Below are 17,648 nucleotides of genomic sequence, written 5' to 3'. Positions count from 1 at the left end.
TCAAGAGATCCACAGGCAATAGCTGTGGACGCGCTGGTAACTCCTTGGGTGTACCAGTCAGTATATGTGTTTCCTCCTCTGCCGCTCATACCAAAGGTATTGAAGATTATACGGCAAAGAGGAGTAAGAACAATACTAGTGGTTCCGGATTGGCCGAGAAGGACTTGGTACCCGGAACTTCAAGAAATGCTCACGGACGAACCGTGGCCTCTACCTCTGAGAAGGGACCTGCTCCAACAGGGTCCCTGTCTCTTTCAAGACTTACCGCGGCTGCGTTTGACGGCATGGCGGTTGAACGCCAGATCCTAAAAGGGAAAGGCATTCCAGAAGAAGTCATTCCTACCTTGATTAAGGCAAGGAAGGAAGTCACCGTGAAACATTATCACCGCATTTGGCGAAAATATGTCGCGTGGTGCGAGGATCGGAGTGTTCCGACGGAGGAATTTCAACTGGGTCGTTTCCTACATTTCCTGCAATCAGGATTGTCTATGGGTCTCAAATTGGGATCTATTAAGGTTCAAATTTCGGCCCTGTCAATATTCTTCCAAAAAGAATTGGCCTCAGTTCCTGAGGTCCAGACTTTTGTCAAAGGAGTACTGCATATACAGCCTCCTGTGGTGCCTCCGGTGGCACCGTGGGATCTAAATGTAGTTTTAGATTTCCTCAAATCCCATTGGTTTGAACCATTGAAAAAGGTGGATTTGAAATATCTCACATGGAAAGTGACTATGTTACTGGCCCTGGCTTCTGCCAGGAGAGTATCTGAATTGGCGGCTTTATCTTATAAAAGCCCTTATCTAATTTTCCATTCGGATAGGACAGAACTGCGGACTCGTCCGCATTTTCTTCCTAAAGTGGTGTCAGCATTTCACCTGAACCAACCTATTGTGGTGCCTGCGGCCACTAGCGACTTGGAGGACTCCAAGTTGTTGGACGTTGTCAGAGCCTTAAAAATATACATTTCAAGGACGGCTGGAGTCAGAAAGTCTGACTCGCTGTTTATACTGTATGCACCCAACAAGTTGGGAGCACCTGCTTCTAAGCAGTCGATTGCTCGTTGGATTTGTAGCACAATTCAACTTGCACATTCTGTGGCAGGCCTGCCACAGCCTAAATCTGTTAAGGCCCATTCCACAAGGAAGGTGGGCTCATCTTGGGCGGCTGCCCGAGGGGTCTCGGCATTACAACTCTGCCGAGCAGCTACGTGGTCGGGGGAAAACACGTTTGTAAAATTCTACAAATTTGATACCCTGGCAAAAGAGGACTTGGAATTCTCTCATTCGGTGCTGCAGAGTCATCCGCACTCTCCCGCCCGTTTGGGAGCTTTGGTATAATCCCCATGGTCCTTTCAGGAACCCCAGCATCCACAAGGACGATAGAGAAAATAAGAATTTACTTACCGATAATTCTATTTCTCGGAGTCCGTAGTGGATGCTGGGCGCCCATCCCAAGTGCGGATTATCTGCAATACTTGTACATAGTTATTGTTAACTAATTCGGGTTATTGTTTAAGGAGCCATCTTTAAGAGGCTCTTTCTGTTATCATACTGTTAACTGGGTTTAGATCACAAGTTGTACGGTGTGATTGGTGTGGCTGGTATGAGTCTTACCCGGGATTCAAAATGCCTCCCTTATTGTGTATGCTCGTCCGGGCACAGTACCTAACTGGAGTCTGGAGGAGGGTCATAGGGGGAGGAGCCAGTGCACACCACCTGACCTAGTAAAGCTTTACTTTTTTGTGCCCTGTCTCCTGCGGAGCCGCTATTCCCCATGGTCCTTTCAGGAACCCCAGCATCCACTACGGACTCCGAGAAATAGAATTATCGGTAAGTAAATTCTTATTTTTTATTTCTAACTTTTAATGATTTCGGTATGCTGTTTGGGCAACAGTATACCTGCACTATGGGAGATTTTTTTTTTGGGGGGGGATGGTCACCGGCCTCCTGAGGTGAGAGCCGCTTCCCGTTGCATGACCACCGTCCTGAGGGGCTGTTTGTTCAGCGGGGCGTGGCGCCTTGTCTGTCGCAGCCGCAGCATTGCGCACACCCCTGACACTGCCTGAAGGTGATCTTCAGTGGTGAGTACCAACCGGGGGGACCCGCTAGGGGGGGTCCCCCGGACAAATGTGCTGCTGAACCTCCTGGGGGGGACCCGCTATAGCCCCTGCGTGAGACTGGCTAAACACAGGTGAACCAAGCATTTATGTGAGGTTGTACATAGATAAGGAGACATGGCCAGTATAAATATACAGCAGTAGCTCCGGCACCATGGCAGGGGGCGGAGCTACATTAGAGCGGGCTCAGCGGCATATTGGTATCTTCCTCTGCATGAGCTGCAGCAGCCTCCACAGCTCCTCCAGAACTGCCCCTGTATACACTGGTACCGGGTATAGGGGTGGGGGGAGCCGCTATCATTGTGCACAATAATCCCCTGTGGGGTTTTATAAAGAATCTCACTGTGGTTACACAGATGTAACAACCGCTGACAGCCTCACTGGGGCCGGTCACCATTGGGTGCGCTGGAGTCCTCTCTTCTCTGTCTCCTCTCACATGCAATAGGGCAGGCTTGTCATATATCATATCAGGCTGTATTGTGTGTGTATATTGTACTGTTTTATACTACACTGTGGTAAAACAGAAGTCTTGCAGTGTGTGTAATGCCAGGTTCTCTCCTAGCACATCCAGCTCAGTATCATGTGAGCAGTGTAGTCAGTCATCTCATGCTGATACTAATGTGGGGGAGAATGCGGAGCCCCCCTGGTTGGGGGCTATAAAAACTATAATGTCTGATATGTCATCTCAGCTCACTGCAACTGCAAACAAGACACAAGAACTGCAACATGCAGTGGCTAGCCTTACTGCTAAGCGTCCCTCCCTGCCTACTTCACAGAAACCTGCTCTACCTGCACTCCTATCATATGATACTGATGATGATGTACAGGATGATGGGGATCCCACCCCAATCCAGGGTATTGAACCCCTCGTATTGGCTATTAAGGAGGTGTTAAAGCTCCTCCTGGGGGATGCAAGTACTCAGCAGTCATTTTTCCTCCCTCAAAAGGAACCAAAAGTCACATTCCCTGATTCCACGGAATTGGATGACTTATTTAAACTAGCCTGGAAGAATCCAGATAAAAAATATCATGGTGACGAAAAGGTTTCTGAATACCTTCCCCTTTGCCCCTGAAGGCAGAAAATTCTGGGAAGAATCCCCAGCCGTAGACGTCTGTGTCTCGCCTTTCTAAAAAGGCGGTGCTCCCTGCTCCGGGCTCCCTTACGGTGAAGGACCCGGCGGATAGGAAAATAGAGACCACTCTAAAATCTATTTTCTCCTACGTCCTAGAGGATGCTGGGGATGCTTCAAGAACCATGGGGTATAGACGGCATCCGCAAGAGACATGGGCACACTACAAGACTTTGAATGGGTGTGAACTGGCTCCTCCCTCTATGCCCCTGCTCCAGACTTCAGTTTAGATTCTGTGCCCAGTGAGACTGGATGCACACTGAGGAGCTCTCCTGAGTTTCTCTGAAAATACTTTTTGTTAGGTTAATTATTTTCAGGGAGACCTGCTGGCTACAGGCTCCCTGCATCGTGGGAGTGAGGGGAGAGAAGCAGACCTACTTCTTAAGAGTTCAAGGGCTCTGCGTCTTAGGCTACTGGACACCATTAGCTCCAGGGGGTTCGATCACTACGGTACACCTAGCTGCTTTTTCCCGGAGCCGCGCCGTCAACCCCCTCACAAAGCCAGAAGATAGAAGCCGGGTGAGTATGAGAAGATCAGAAGACTTCAGTGACGGCTGAAGAGGTGCCGCGCTGCGCGCCATGCTCCCACACATATCACAGCACTGCAGGGTGCAGGGCGCAGGGAGGGGCGCCCTGGGCAGCATGAACACCTCAAATCAGACTGCCTTGAGTTATAACAGTGCCCCAGGCACTAGATAAGGGTCCCCCGCCAGTATAAACATTTTTAAGCGGGACTGAAGCGCGATATGTAGTGGGCGGGGCTTAGCCCACATACCTCTGACCAGCGCCATTTTCTCTCCTCAGAAGCTGCAGAGACGCTGGCCCTGTCCTCCACACGGCTGTACAAGTAACGGTGCAAAACGGGGGGGGGGAGGCACAAATAATTTGTTGCTGATTTGTATATATATAAAGCGCTAACAGGTCTGGGCAGTCATTTCACTGGCCTCAGTACCGGGATAGGCGCTGGGTGTGAGCTGGCAGAACGCTCTCTGTGTCTCTCTTACAGGCTTTATTGTGGGTCTGTCTCCTATAGCCCCAGTGTAGTTGTGGGTGTCGGTACGTGGGTGTCGACATGTCTGAGGCGGAATGCTTTTCCCAGGAGGAGGCTGGAGTGGGGACATAAAATACTGTGAGAGTGACCGTGACTGCACCGCCGACGGATGATTGGATGAATATATGGAGAGTGTTTTAAACGCAAACGTGACTAAAGGGCCCTACACACTAAAAGATTATCTGTCCAATCTGGCTGATTGGAAAGAAAATCTGGCAATGTCTGGGAGCAAATGGCAATTCACTATTTGCTCTCAAACATTGGAAAACAGACAAAATGGACTTTAAGACAAATTGGTTAAGTTTGTTTCATTAAACCAATTTATCTGAACTGTTTTTGTCCATTTTCTTGATTTTGGTAGCAAATTGTTGATTGTCATTTGCTCCCAGCCATTGCCAGATTTTCTTTCCAATCAGCCAGATTGGACAGATAATCTTTAAGTGTGTAGGGCCTTTAAGTTGTCTAAGAGATTTGATAAATCTGAGTCTAAGAACCAGACATGGAGGAAATCCATGGAAGATGCTTTGTCACAGGCCCAGACCCCTTCGGGGTCACAGAAACGTGCAGTTACCCAGATAGCAGAGACATATACCGACACAGACTCTGATTCCAGTGTCGACTATAGTGATGCCAGATTACATCCAAAGCTGGCTAAAAGCATCGAGTACATGATTGATAAAAGAAGTATTACATATCACTGAGGACCCTGCTGTTCCTGATACTAGGGTCTGTATGTATAAAGGAAAGAAACCTGAGGTAACGTTTCCTCCCTCTCATGAACTGAACGCGTTTTTTGAAAAGGCTTGGGAAAATCCTGACAAAAAGATACAGGTTCCCAAAAGAATTCCAGTGACATATCCGTTCCCCTCTGGGGACAGGGAAAGGTGGGAGTCAATCCCCACGGTAGACAAAGCTTTATCGAGTGTATCCAAAAAGGTGGCGCTTCCGTCCCCTGACACGGCAGCCCTAAAGGATCCTGCGGATCTTAAGCAGGAAAATACCCTGAAATCCATTTATGTCAGTACAGGGTCACTGCTCAGGCCTGCCGTTGCTGTGGCATGGGTGAGTAGCGCTATTGAAAGGTGGGCAGATAACTTGTCATCTGAGGTAGATTCCCTAGACAGGGATAGCATGCTTTTGACTTTGGGTCACATCAGGGATGCTGCAGCGTATTTAAAGGAAGCTGTGAGGGATATTGGCCTTTTGGGATCAAGGGCCAATGCCATGGCAGTCTCAGCTAGGAGAGCGTTGTGGATTCATCAATGGAATGCTGATGCTGACTCTAAGAAGGTGATAGAGTCTCTACCATTTAACGGTAGGGTCTTGTTTGGCGACGGCCTCACTGACCTAGTATCTACGGCTACCGCGGGTAAGTCATCGTTCCTGCCTTATGTTCCTGCACAGCAAAAGAAAACGCCCCACTATCAAATGCAGCCCTTTCGGCCCAATAAATACAAAAAAGGACAAGGATCTTCTTTCCTTGCTAACGGAGGAAGGGGAAAAAGGTCACAAGCTGTGGCAAGTTCCCAAGAGCAGAAGTCCTCCCCGGCTTCTGCCAAATCCACCGCATGACGCTGGGGCTCCTCTGAGGGAGTCCGCACTGGTGGGGGCACGTCTCGAACTTTTCAGTCAGGTCTGGGTGCACTCGGACCTGGACCCTTGTATAGTCGAAATAGTAACCCAAGGGTACAAATTGGAGTTTCAAGACGTGCCCCCTCACCGATTTTTCAAGTCGGCCTTGCCAGCATCTCTTCTAGAAAGGGAAATAGTAAGCGCTGCGATACTAAAGTTGTGTCACAGTCAAGTGATTGTCACGGTGCCCCCGTCACAGAGGGGGGGAAGGGTTTTATTCGAGCCTGTTCGTGGTCCCGAAGCCGGATGGTTCAGTCAGACCGATTCTGAACCTAAAATCCCTCAATTTCTTTCTAAAGAAATTCAAATTCAAGATGGAATCTCTACGTGCAGTGATCTCCACGCTGGAAGAGGAGGATTTTATGGTATCGGTTGACTTAAAGGATGCATACTTGCATGTCCCCATATTTCCTCCGCATCAGACTTACCTAAGATTTGCGGTACAGTATTGTCATTACCAATTTCAGACGTTGCCGTTTGGTCTGTCCACGGCTCCGAGGATTTTCACCAAAGTAATGGCGGAAATGATGGTTCTCCTGCGCAAGCAGGGAATCACAATTATCCTGTACTTGGACGATCTCCTCATAAAGGCGAGGTCCAAGGAGCAATTGTTGAAGAATGTGGCTCTTTCACTGACGATTCTGCAACAACACGGGTGGCTCCTAAATTTGCCAAAATAACAGTTGGATCCAACGATACGGCTTTCGTTTCTGGGTATGATTCTGGACACAGAATTGCAGAGATTTTTTCTTCCAATGGAAAAAGCTCTTGATTTACAGAACATGGTAAAACAATTTCTGAAACTAACAAAAGTGTCAGTTCTTCAATGCACTCGGTTGCTGGGGAAGATGGTGGCGGCCTACGAGGCCATTCCATATATGGCAGGTTCCATGCAAGGGTGTTTCAGTGGAACCTGTTGGACCGGGTGGTCTTCAGTATGCCGACTGATGGGATCCCGGCGCCAGAATCCCGACAGCCTGCATACCGACATTTATTGTCCCTCGTGGGGGTCCACGACCCCCTGGACGGAGAATAAAAAAGCGTGGCACAGGTACCGCGGCGAGCCCGCAAGGGGCTCATTTGCGCTTGCCACACTGTCGGTAAGCCGGCGGTCGGGCTCCCGGTGCCGGTATGCTGGTTGCCGGCATACAATACTGAACCCTGTTGGACCAATGGTCCAGGTCTCACCTGGACATGCATCGGAAGATAATTCTATCTCCCAGGACCAGAATCTCCCTTCTGTGGTGGCTGCACAGTTCTCACCTTCTGGAGGGGCGCAGGTTCAGGATTCAGCATTGGATCCTGGTGACCACAGATGCAAGCCTCCGGGGCTGGGGAGCAGTCACACAGGGAAGAAACTTTCAGGGAAAGTGGTCGAGCCAAGAAGTTTTGTCTACACATAAACATTCTGGAATTAAGAGCCATTTACAACGGCATACTGCAAGCAGAACATCTTCTTCGAGGTCTGCCTGTCTTGATTCAGTCAGACAACATGACAGCAGTGGCGTACATAAACTGCCAAGGCGGTACAAGGAGCAGAGCGGCGATGGCCGAGGCCACGAAGATTCTTAGCTGGGCGGAAAGACATGCCAGTGCTCTGTCAGCAGTCTTCATTCCGGGTGTGGACAACTGGGAAGCAGACTTCCTCAGCAGACACGATCTCCAGCCAGGAGAGTGGAGTCTTCGTTGGGGAGTTCCTCAAGTAGACATGATGGCGTCACGCCTCAACAAGAAACTTCAGAGATATTGTTCCAGGTCAAGTGACCCTCAAGCTATAGCGATGGACGCCCTAGTGACACAGTGGGTGTTTCCGTCGGTATATGTGTTCCCTCCACTTCCTCTCATTCCAAAGGTGATAAAGATTATAAGAAGAACAAGGGTTCAGGCGATACTCATTGTTCCGGATTGGCCAAGAAGGGCCTGGTATCCAGATCTTCGAGAGTTGCTCATAGAAGATCCCTGGCCTCTTCCTGTTCGTGAGGACCTGTTGCAACAGGGGACGTGCGTGTATCAAGACTTACCACAGCTGCGTTTGACAGCGTGGTGGTTGAACGCCAAATCCTAGCCCGAAAGGGTATTCCCAGTGAAGTCATTCCCACACTTCTTCAGGCTAGAAAAGAAGTAACAGCAAAGCATTACCACCGTATTTGAAGAAAATATGTGTCTTGGTGTGAATCCAAGAAGGCTCCTACGGAGGAATTTCAGCTGGGGCGGTTGCTCCATTTTTTGCAAGCAGGTGTGGATGCGGGCCTAAAGTTAGGCTCCATTAAAGTACAAATTTTGGCCTTATCTATTTTCTTTCAGAAGGAGTTGGCCTCCCTTCCAGAAGTTCAGACCTTTGTGAAAGGCGTACTGCACATACAACCTCCCTTTGTGCCCCCAGTGGCACCATGGGATCTTAACATGGTGTTGCAATTCCTGCAATCTCATTGGTTTGAACCTTTGCGTAAGGTTGAGTTAAAATTCCTTACTTGGAAAGTAGCCATGCTGTTGGCCTTGGCATCTGCAAGGCAGGTATCTGAATTGGCTGCTTTGTCGCACAAAAGTCCCTATTTAATCTTCCATGCTGATAGGGCGGAGTTGAGAACTCATCAGCAATTTTTGCCAAAGGTGGTTTCTTCGTTTCACGTGAACCAGCCTATTGTGGTTCCAGTGGCTACTGATGCCTTGGTCAGAGCTTTGCAAATCTATGTCGCCAGAACGGCTCAAGTTAGGAAAACAGAGGTTCTGTTTGTCCTGTATGCTCCCAACAAGATTGGGGCTCCTGTTTCCAAGCAGACAATTGCACGCTGGATCTGTAATATGATTCAGCAGTCTCATTCTACGGCAGGATTGCCGTTACCGAAGTCGGTGAAGGCCCATTCTACCAGGAAGGTGGGCTCATCCTGGGCGGCTGCACGAGGGGTCTCGGCATTACAGCTGAGCTGCTACTTGGTCAGGATCAAACACCTTTGCGTAGTTCTACAAGTTTGATACCCTGGCTGGGGAGGACCTCTTGTTTGGTCAATCTGTGCTGCAGAGTCATCCGCACTCTCCTGCCCGTTCTAGAGCTTTGGTATAAACCCCATGGTTCTTGAAGCATCCCCAGCATCCTCTGGGACGTATGAGAAAATAGGATTTTAATACCTACCGGTAAATCCTTTTCTCTTAGTCTATAGAGGATGCTGGGCGCCCGTCCCAGTGCGGACGGTATCTGCAGTTATTGGTTGTAGTTACGCACATGTTGTGCCGAGTTCAGTCAGTCTGTGACTGTTGTTAATCATGCCGTTGCATGCGTTGTTGTTGAATGCCATGTTGTACGGCGTGTTGGTGGTGTGAGCTGGTATGTATCTCACCTTAGTTTAAAATGTTAAATAAATACTTTTCCTCGAAATGTCCATCTCCCTGGGCACAGTTCCTATAACTGGAGTCTGGAGGAGGGGCATAGAGGGAGGAGGTAGTTCATACCCATTCAAAGTCTTATAGTGTGTCCATGTTTCCTGCGGATCCCGTCTATACCCCATGGTTCTTGAAGCATCCCCAGCATCCTCTATGGACTAAGAGAAAAGGATTTACCGGTAGGTATTAAAATCCTATTTACGTTGCTGCAGGCGTAGCACAATGGCTTGTCATTGCAGGTTGCAGGATGACACATGCAATCCATTCCTGGGCTAGACAAATAAAGGAAGATCTCTTGGGTAATATGACCTTAGACGACACTGTTGCCTTACTGTCTCACATTCAGGACACGGCAAGAGTCCTCTGTGACTCCTTATAAGAGATTGGCACTGTTAGTGCTAGAACCACGGCTATGGCTGTGTCTGCACGCAGAGCCATATGGTTACGTCAGTGGATCGCTGATGCTGACTCAAAACGTAATGTGGAATCTCTTCCCTTCACAGGTGAATGGCTCTTTGGAGGTGACCTGGACACCTGGATTTCGAAGGCTACGGACGGAAAATCCACATTTCTCCCTTCGGGTGCCCCTCCTGCTAGACGTTCCTAAACGGGACCATCTACTCAGTCCTTTCGGTCCTCCAGATTTCGATCCAGAGCCAGAGGAGCCTCCAACGCAGCGAGAGGCTCCAGGGGAAAACCTATAAAACTAGCAGTTGCTGGGTCTCAGAACCAGAACACCAGTTCTGCTCCCGCAAACACTTCAGCATGACGGTGCACACCCACCCCGGGGGGATCTTGTGGTGGGAGCTCAGTTACGTCACTTCAGCATGACGGTGCACACCCACCCCGGGGGGATCTCGTGGTGGGAGCTTGGTTACATCACTTCAGCATGACGGTGCACACCCACCCCGGGGGGATCTTGTGGTGAGAGCTCGGTTACGTCACTTCAGCATGACGGTGCACACCCGCTGCGGGGGGATCTTGTGGTTGGAGCTCGGTTACGTCACTTCAGCATGACGGTGCACACCCACCGCGGGGGGATCTTGTGGTGGGAGCTCGGTTACGTCACTTCAGCAACATCTGGGATGGTTCTTGCCAAGATGCCTGGGTTAGGGACCTTATCTCTCAGAACTACAAGCTGGAGTTCGACGGTTCTCCCCAACGATTTTTCAAATCAGTCTTACCAGTTTTGGAAAGTATGCGTGGTACTCTACTACTGGCCATAGAGAAGTTGATACAGTCCCAGGTCATTGTCCCAGTACCACTGTGGCAACAAGGACAGGGTTACTACTTCAGTCTGTTTGTAGTACCGAAACCAGACGGGTCTGTGAGATCCATTCTGAATCTGAAGTCCTTGAATCCTTACCTGAACGTTTTCAGATTCAAGATGGAATCTCTGAGGGCAGTGATTGCAGGCCTGGAACTACAGGAGTTCCTAGTATCCCTGGATATCAAGGATACTTATCTACTTGTCCCAGTTTGGCCATCTCATCAGGCCTTTCTGAGGTTTGCCCTGCTGAACGATCATTACCAATTTCAGGCGTTACCCTTCGGCCTGTCTACAGCTCCAAGGGTGTTCACGAAGGTGGTGGTGGAAATGATGTTTCAACTCAGGGTGCAGGGGGTCAATGTGATCCCATACCTGGACGATCTCCTGATGAAAGCAAAATCAAGGGAGCTTCTATTGCTCCACATAGATCGCACTATCCAACTCCTGTGTCACCACGGGTGGAGCCTGAATCTACAGAAGTCCCACCTGGAACTGTCTCCACGGCTCCTGTTTCTGGGCATGTTACTGGATAATGTAGCACAGAAAATATTCCTCTCAGAGGACAAGGCGAGAACACTCCAAGAAATGGTACACATGGTACTCAGACTTGCTCGAGTCGCCGTCCATCTTTGCATAAAATTGATGGGAAAGATGGTGGCCTCCTACGAGGCGATACAGTACGGAAGGGTCCATGCCAGACCCTTCCAATTGGACATCCTGAACAAATGGTCCGGTTCCCATCTTCAGATGCACCGGATGATTCGGCTGTCACCCCGGACCAGGATTTCACTCCTGTGGTGGACACAGTCTTCCAACCTCTTGAAAGGCCGGAACTTCGGGATTCAGGACTGGATCCTCCTCACAACAGATGCGATTCTACGTGGATGGGGAGCTGTCACCCAAGGGGCGCAGTTCCAGGGCAGGTGGTCTGCCCAGGAGGCCCTGCTTCCAATCAACATTCTCGAACTTCGGGCTATCCAGAACGTCTCTGCTTCAGGCGTCTCCTCTACTAAGGCAACAGGCAATCCAGGTGCAGTCGGACAACGCTTTGGCGGTGGCGTACATCAATCGACAAGGAGGGACAAAAAGCAGGGCCTGCATGCGAGAAGTGTCAAGAATACTCCTCTGGGCAGAAAAACATGCAAGAGCGCTGTCCGCATTCTTCATTCCGGGAGTGGAGAACTGGGAGGCAGACCTCCTAAGCCGCCACGACCTCCACCCGAGGGAGTGGGGACTACACCCTCAGGTATTCCAACTGAACATCCACAGGTGGGGTTGCCCACAGATCGACTTGATGGCCTCTCATCTCAACAAGAAGCTTCGCTGCTATTGCTCACGGACCAGGGACCCTCAGGCGAATGCAGTGGATGCGCTGACTTCGCTTTGGCCTTACCAGCTGGTCTACCTGTTTCCTCAAGCGGATCAGACATCAAAGAGTGGAAGCAATCTTGATTGCCCTGGATTGGCCCTGAAGAGCATGGAACACGGCTCTTCTGGACATGTCTGTACAGGACCCTTGGCCTCTACCACTAAGAAGGGATCTTCTTCAACAAGGACCGTTCGTCTACTCGGATTTACGGCAGCTTAGTTTGATGGCATGGAAGTTGAGCGGAACATCCTAGCTCACAAAGGGCTTTCCAAAAAGGTAATTGCCACTATGGTACAAGCCAGAAAACCTGTGACGTCAAAACACTATTATCATATCTTGCAGAGATATGTCTCGGTGCGAAGAACGCACATATCCCTCTTCGGAATTCCACTTAGGAAAGTTCCTGTGTTTCCTGCAGGCTGGAATGGATAAGGGCTTATGTCTGGGATCCATTAAGGTCCAGATTTCAGTTCTTAACATCTTCTTCAAGAAGAAGTTGGCTCTCTTGCCAGAAATTCAGACCTTCTTGCAAGGGGTGCTTCATATACAACCTCCCTTTGTGCCCCCTATGGCACCTTGGGATCTAGATGTTATGTTACTTTTCTACAGTCCTCCTGGTTTAAACCTCTGGTGATGGTAGAAGACAAGTTCCTCACGTGGAAGACAGTGATTTTACTGGCCCTGGCTTCTCCTAGGTGTGTCTCAGAATTGGGGTGCCTTATCCTGTCAACTAATTACCTCCTCCCAGTCCTACCTATTTTGCATGTGCTCTCCCCATCTCACTCTCCACCTCTCTACAAAACTTCAAACGGGCTCTCAAGGCCCACTTCTTCACAAACCCCAGCCAATTGTCCTCCTAACCCTCTTATCCGCACTCAATCTTCCGCTTCTATGTCACCCTGGTCTGTTAGCCCTATCTACAGTAATAATACAGGGACATGACTGGGGAGGTGAGGGGATCTGGGAGTGTCACAGTGACATCACTTATATCTATAGTAATAATACAGGGACAGGACTAGGTAGGTGAGGGGGGACCTGGGAGTGTCACAATGACATCACTTATATATACAGTAATAATACACGGACATGACTGGGGAGGTAAAGGGATCTAGGAGCGGCACAGTGACGTCACTTATATATAGTAATAATACAGGGACATGACTGGGGAGTTGAGGGGATCTGGGAGCATCACAGTGACATCACTTATATCTATAGTAATAATACAGGGACATGACTGGGGAGGTGAGGGGATCTGGGAGTGTCACAGTGACATCACTTATATCTATAGTGATAATACAGGGACATGACTGGGGAGGTGAGGGGATCTGTCAGTATTTACAGTGATATTGATGTCTCCCCCATTTCGCAGGGTTGCACAGTAGTAAAGAAGACATCTGGAGAGTGTGAGAAACCCAGCAGCCATAGCCGTATGTCAGGTGGACTGAGCAGAACTAAGAGCCCCATCACGGTGCCTCCACCTCACTCACTGATACATGAGGGGCACAGTGACCAGAAGATCCTGGAACTCGCCAACAAGATCATTTAGCTGCTGACTGGAGAGGTGACTGTTGGGAATGGGACATTATACAGTAACACCATGGAATGTGTCCGGGTGATGACTGGAGAGGTGACTGCTGGGAATGGGGCATTATACAGTAACACCAGGGGATGTGTCTGGGTGATGACTGGAGAGGTGACTGCTGGGAAGGGGACATTATACAGTAACACCAGGGGATGTGTCTGGGTGATGACTGCAGAGGTGACTGCTGGGAATGGGACATTATACAGTAACACCGGGGGGACGTGTCTGGGTGATGACTGGAGAGGTGACTGCTGGGAATGGGACATTATACAGTAACACCAGGGGACGTGTCTGGGTGATGACTGGAGAGGTGACTGCTGGGAATGGGGCATTATACAGTAACACCAGGGGATGTGTCTGGGTGATGACTGGAGAGGTGACTGCTGGGAATGGGATATTATACAGTAACACCAGGGGATGTGTCTGGGTGATGACTGGAGAGGTGACTGCTGGGAATGGGACATTATACAGTAACACCAGGGTGTGTGTCTGGGTGATGACTGGAGAGATGACTGCTGGGAATGGGGCATTATACAGTAACACCAGGGGACGTGTCTGGGTGATGATTGGAGAGGTGACTGCTGGGAATGGGACATTATACAGTAACACCAGGGGACGTATCTGGGTGATGACTGGAGAGGTGACAACCGGGAATAGGACATTATACAGTAACACCAGGGGATGTGTCTTGGTGATGACTGGAGAGGTGACTGCTGGGAATGGGACATTATACAGTAACACCGGGGGATGTGTCTGGGTGATGACTGGAGAGGTGACTGCTGGGAATGGGACATTATACAGTAACACCAGGGGATGTGTCTTGGTGATGACTGGAGAGGTGACTGCTGGGAATGGGACATTATACAGTAACACCGGGGGATGTGTCTGGTGATGACTGGAGAGTTGACTGCTGGGAATGGGACATTATATAGTAACACCGGGGGATGTGTCTGGGTGATGACTGGAGAGGTGACTGCTGGGAATGGGACATTATACAGTAACACCAGGGGATGTGTCTGGGTGATGACTGGAGAGGTGAATGCTGGGAATGGGACATTATACAGTAACACCAGGGGACGTGTCTGGGTGATGACTGGAGAGGTGACTGCTGGGAATGGGGTATTATACAGTAACACCAGGGGATGTGTATGGGTGATGACTGGAGAGGTGACTGCTGGGAATGAAGCATTATACAATAACACCAGGGGATGTGTCTGGGTGATGATTGGAGAGGTGACTGCTGGGAATGGGAGATTATACAGTAACACCAGGGGACGTATCTGGGTGATGACTGGAGAGGTGACAGCCGGGAATGGGACATTATACAGTAACACCAGGGGATGTGTCTTGGTGATGACTGGAGAGGTGACTGCTGGGAATGGGACATTATACAGTAACACAGGGGGATGTGTCTGGGTGATGACTGGAGAGGTGACTGCTGGGAATGGGACATTATACAGTAACACCAGGGTGTGTGTCTGGGTGATGACTGGAGTGGTGACTGCTGGGAATGGGACATTATACAGTAACACCGGGGGATGTGTCTGGGTGATGACTGGAGAGGTGACTGCTGGGAATGGGACATTATACAGTAACACCAGGGTGTGTGTCTGGGTGATGACTGGAGTGGTAACTGCTGGGAATGGGAAGTTATACAGTAACACCAGGGGTCGTGTCTGGGTGATGACTGGAGAAGTGACTGCTGGGAATGGGGGATGTGTCTGGGTGATGACTGGAGAGGTGACTGCTGGGAATGGGGAATTATACAGTAACACCAGGGGATGTGTCTGGGTGATGACTGGAGAGGTGACTGCTGGGAATGGGACATTATACAGTAACACCAGGGGATGTGTCTGGGTGATGACTGGAGAGGTGACTGCTGGGAATGGGACATTATACAGTAACACCAGTAGATGTGTCTGTGTGATGATTGGAGAGGTGACTGCTGGGAATGGGACATTATACAGTAACACCAGGGGACGTGTCTGGGTGATGACTGGAGAGGTGACTGCTGGGAATGGGACATTATACAGTAACACCAGTAGATGTGTCTGTGTGATGATTGGAGAGGTGACTGCTGGGAATGGGACATTATACAGTAACACCAGGGGACGTGTCTGGGTAATGACTGGAGAGGTGACTGCTGGGAATGGGAAGTTATACAGTAACACCAGGGGTCGTGTCTGGGTGATGACTGGAGAAGTGACTGCTGGGAATGGGGGATGTGTCTGGGTGATGACTGGAGAGGTGACTGCTGGGAATGGGGAATTATACAGTAACACCAGGGGATGTGTCTGGGTGATGACTGGAGAGGTGACTGCTGGGAATGGGACATTATACAGTAACACCAGGGGATGTGTCTGGGTGATGACTGGAGAGGTGACTGCTGGGAATGGGACATTATACAGTAACACCAGTAGATGTGTCTGTGTGATGATTGGAGAGGTGACTGCTGGGAATGGGACATTATACAGTAACACCAGGGGACGTGTCTGGGTGATGACTGGAGAGGTGACTGCTGGGAATGCGACATTATACTGTAACACCAGGGGATGTGTCTGGGTGATGACTGGAGACGTGACTGCTGGGAATGGGGCATTATACAGTAACATCAGGGGACGTGTCTGGGTGATGACTGGAGAGGTGACTGCTGGGAATGCGACATTATACTGTAACACCAGGGGATGTGTCTGGGTGATGACTGGAGAGGTGACTGCTGGGAATGGGGCATTATACAGTAACACCAGGGGATGTGTCTGGGTGATGACTGGAGAGGTGACTGCTGGGAATGGGACATTATACAGTAACACCAGGGGATGTGTCTGGGTGATGACTGGAGAGGTGACTGCTGGGAATGGGGCATTATACAGTAACACCAGGGGATGTGTCTGGGTGATGACTGGAGAGGTGACTGCTGGGAATGGGGCATTATACAGTAACACCAGGGAATGTGTCTGGGTGATGACTGGAGAGGTGACTGCTGGGAATGGGGCATTATACAGTAACACCAGGGGATGTGTCTGGGTGATGACTGGAGAAGTGACTGCTGGGAATGGGGGATGTGTCTGGGTGATGACTGGAGAGGTGACTGCTGGGAATGGGGAATTATACAGTAACACCAGGGGATGTGTCTGGGTGATGACTGGAGAGGTGACTGCTGGGAATGGGACATTATACAGTAACACCAGGATATGTGTCTGGGTGATGACTGGAGAGGTGACTGCTGGGAATGGGACATTATACAGTAACACCAGTAGATGTGTCTGTGTGATGATTGGAGAGGTGACTGCTGGGAATGGGACATTATACAGTAACACCAGGGGACGTGTCTGGGTGATGACTGGAGAGGTGACTGCTGGGAATGCGACATTATACTGTAACACCAGGGGATGTGTCTGGGTGATGACTGGAGACGTGACTGCTGGGAATGGGGCATTATACAGTAACATCAGGGGACGTGTCTGGGTGATGACTGGAGAGGTGACTGCTGGGAATGCGACATTATACTGTAACATCAGGGGATGTGTCTGGGTGATGACTGGAGAGGTGACTGCTGGGAATGGGGCATTATACAGTAACACCAGGGGATGTGTCTGGGTGATGACTGGAGAGGTGACTGCTGGGAATGGGACATTATACAGTAACACCAGGGGATGTGTCTGGGTGATGACTGGAGAGGTGACTGCTGGGAATGGGGCATTATACAGTAACACCAGGGGATGTGTCTGGGTGATGACTGGAGAGGTGACTGCTGGGAATGGGGCATTATACAGTAACACCAGGGGATGTGTCTGGGTGATGACTGGAGAGGTGACTGCTGGGAATGGGGCATTATACAGTAACACCAGGGAATGTGTCTGGGTGATGACTGGAGAGGTGACTGCTGGGAATGGGGCATTATACAGTAACACCAGGGAATGTGTCTGGGTGATGACTGGAGAGGTGACTGCTGGGAATGGGACATTATACAGTAACACCAGGGGAAGTGTCTGGGTGATGACTAGAGAGGTGACTGCCGGGAATGGGGCATTATACAGTAACACCAGGGGATGTGTCTGGGTGATGACTGGAGAGGTGACTGCTGGGAATAGGACATTATACAGTAACACCAGGGGATGTGTCT

At 49.9% G+C, this 17,648-nt stretch overlaps 1 protein-coding gene across 1 annotated transcript in view; it reads left to right on the top strand.

Moving 5' to 3' along the window:
- LOC134983892 (oocyte zinc finger protein XlCOF22-like) overlaps nt 1-17,648 on the top strand; it is a 630,483-nt gene that overhangs the window by 16,591 nt on the left and 596,244 nt on the right. The gene's annotated exons all lie outside the window — the stretch shown is intronic.

Source organism: Pseudophryne corroboree (assembly GCF_028390025.1).
Source record: "Pseudophryne corroboree isolate aPseCor3 chromosome 3 unlocalized genomic scaffold, aPseCor3.hap2 SUPER_3_unloc_28, whole genome shotgun sequence".
Lineage (NCBI taxonomy): Eukaryota > Metazoa > Chordata > Amphibia > Anura > Myobatrachidae > Pseudophryne > Pseudophryne corroboree.
This window is presented reverse-complemented; position numbering and strand designations above follow the sequence as displayed.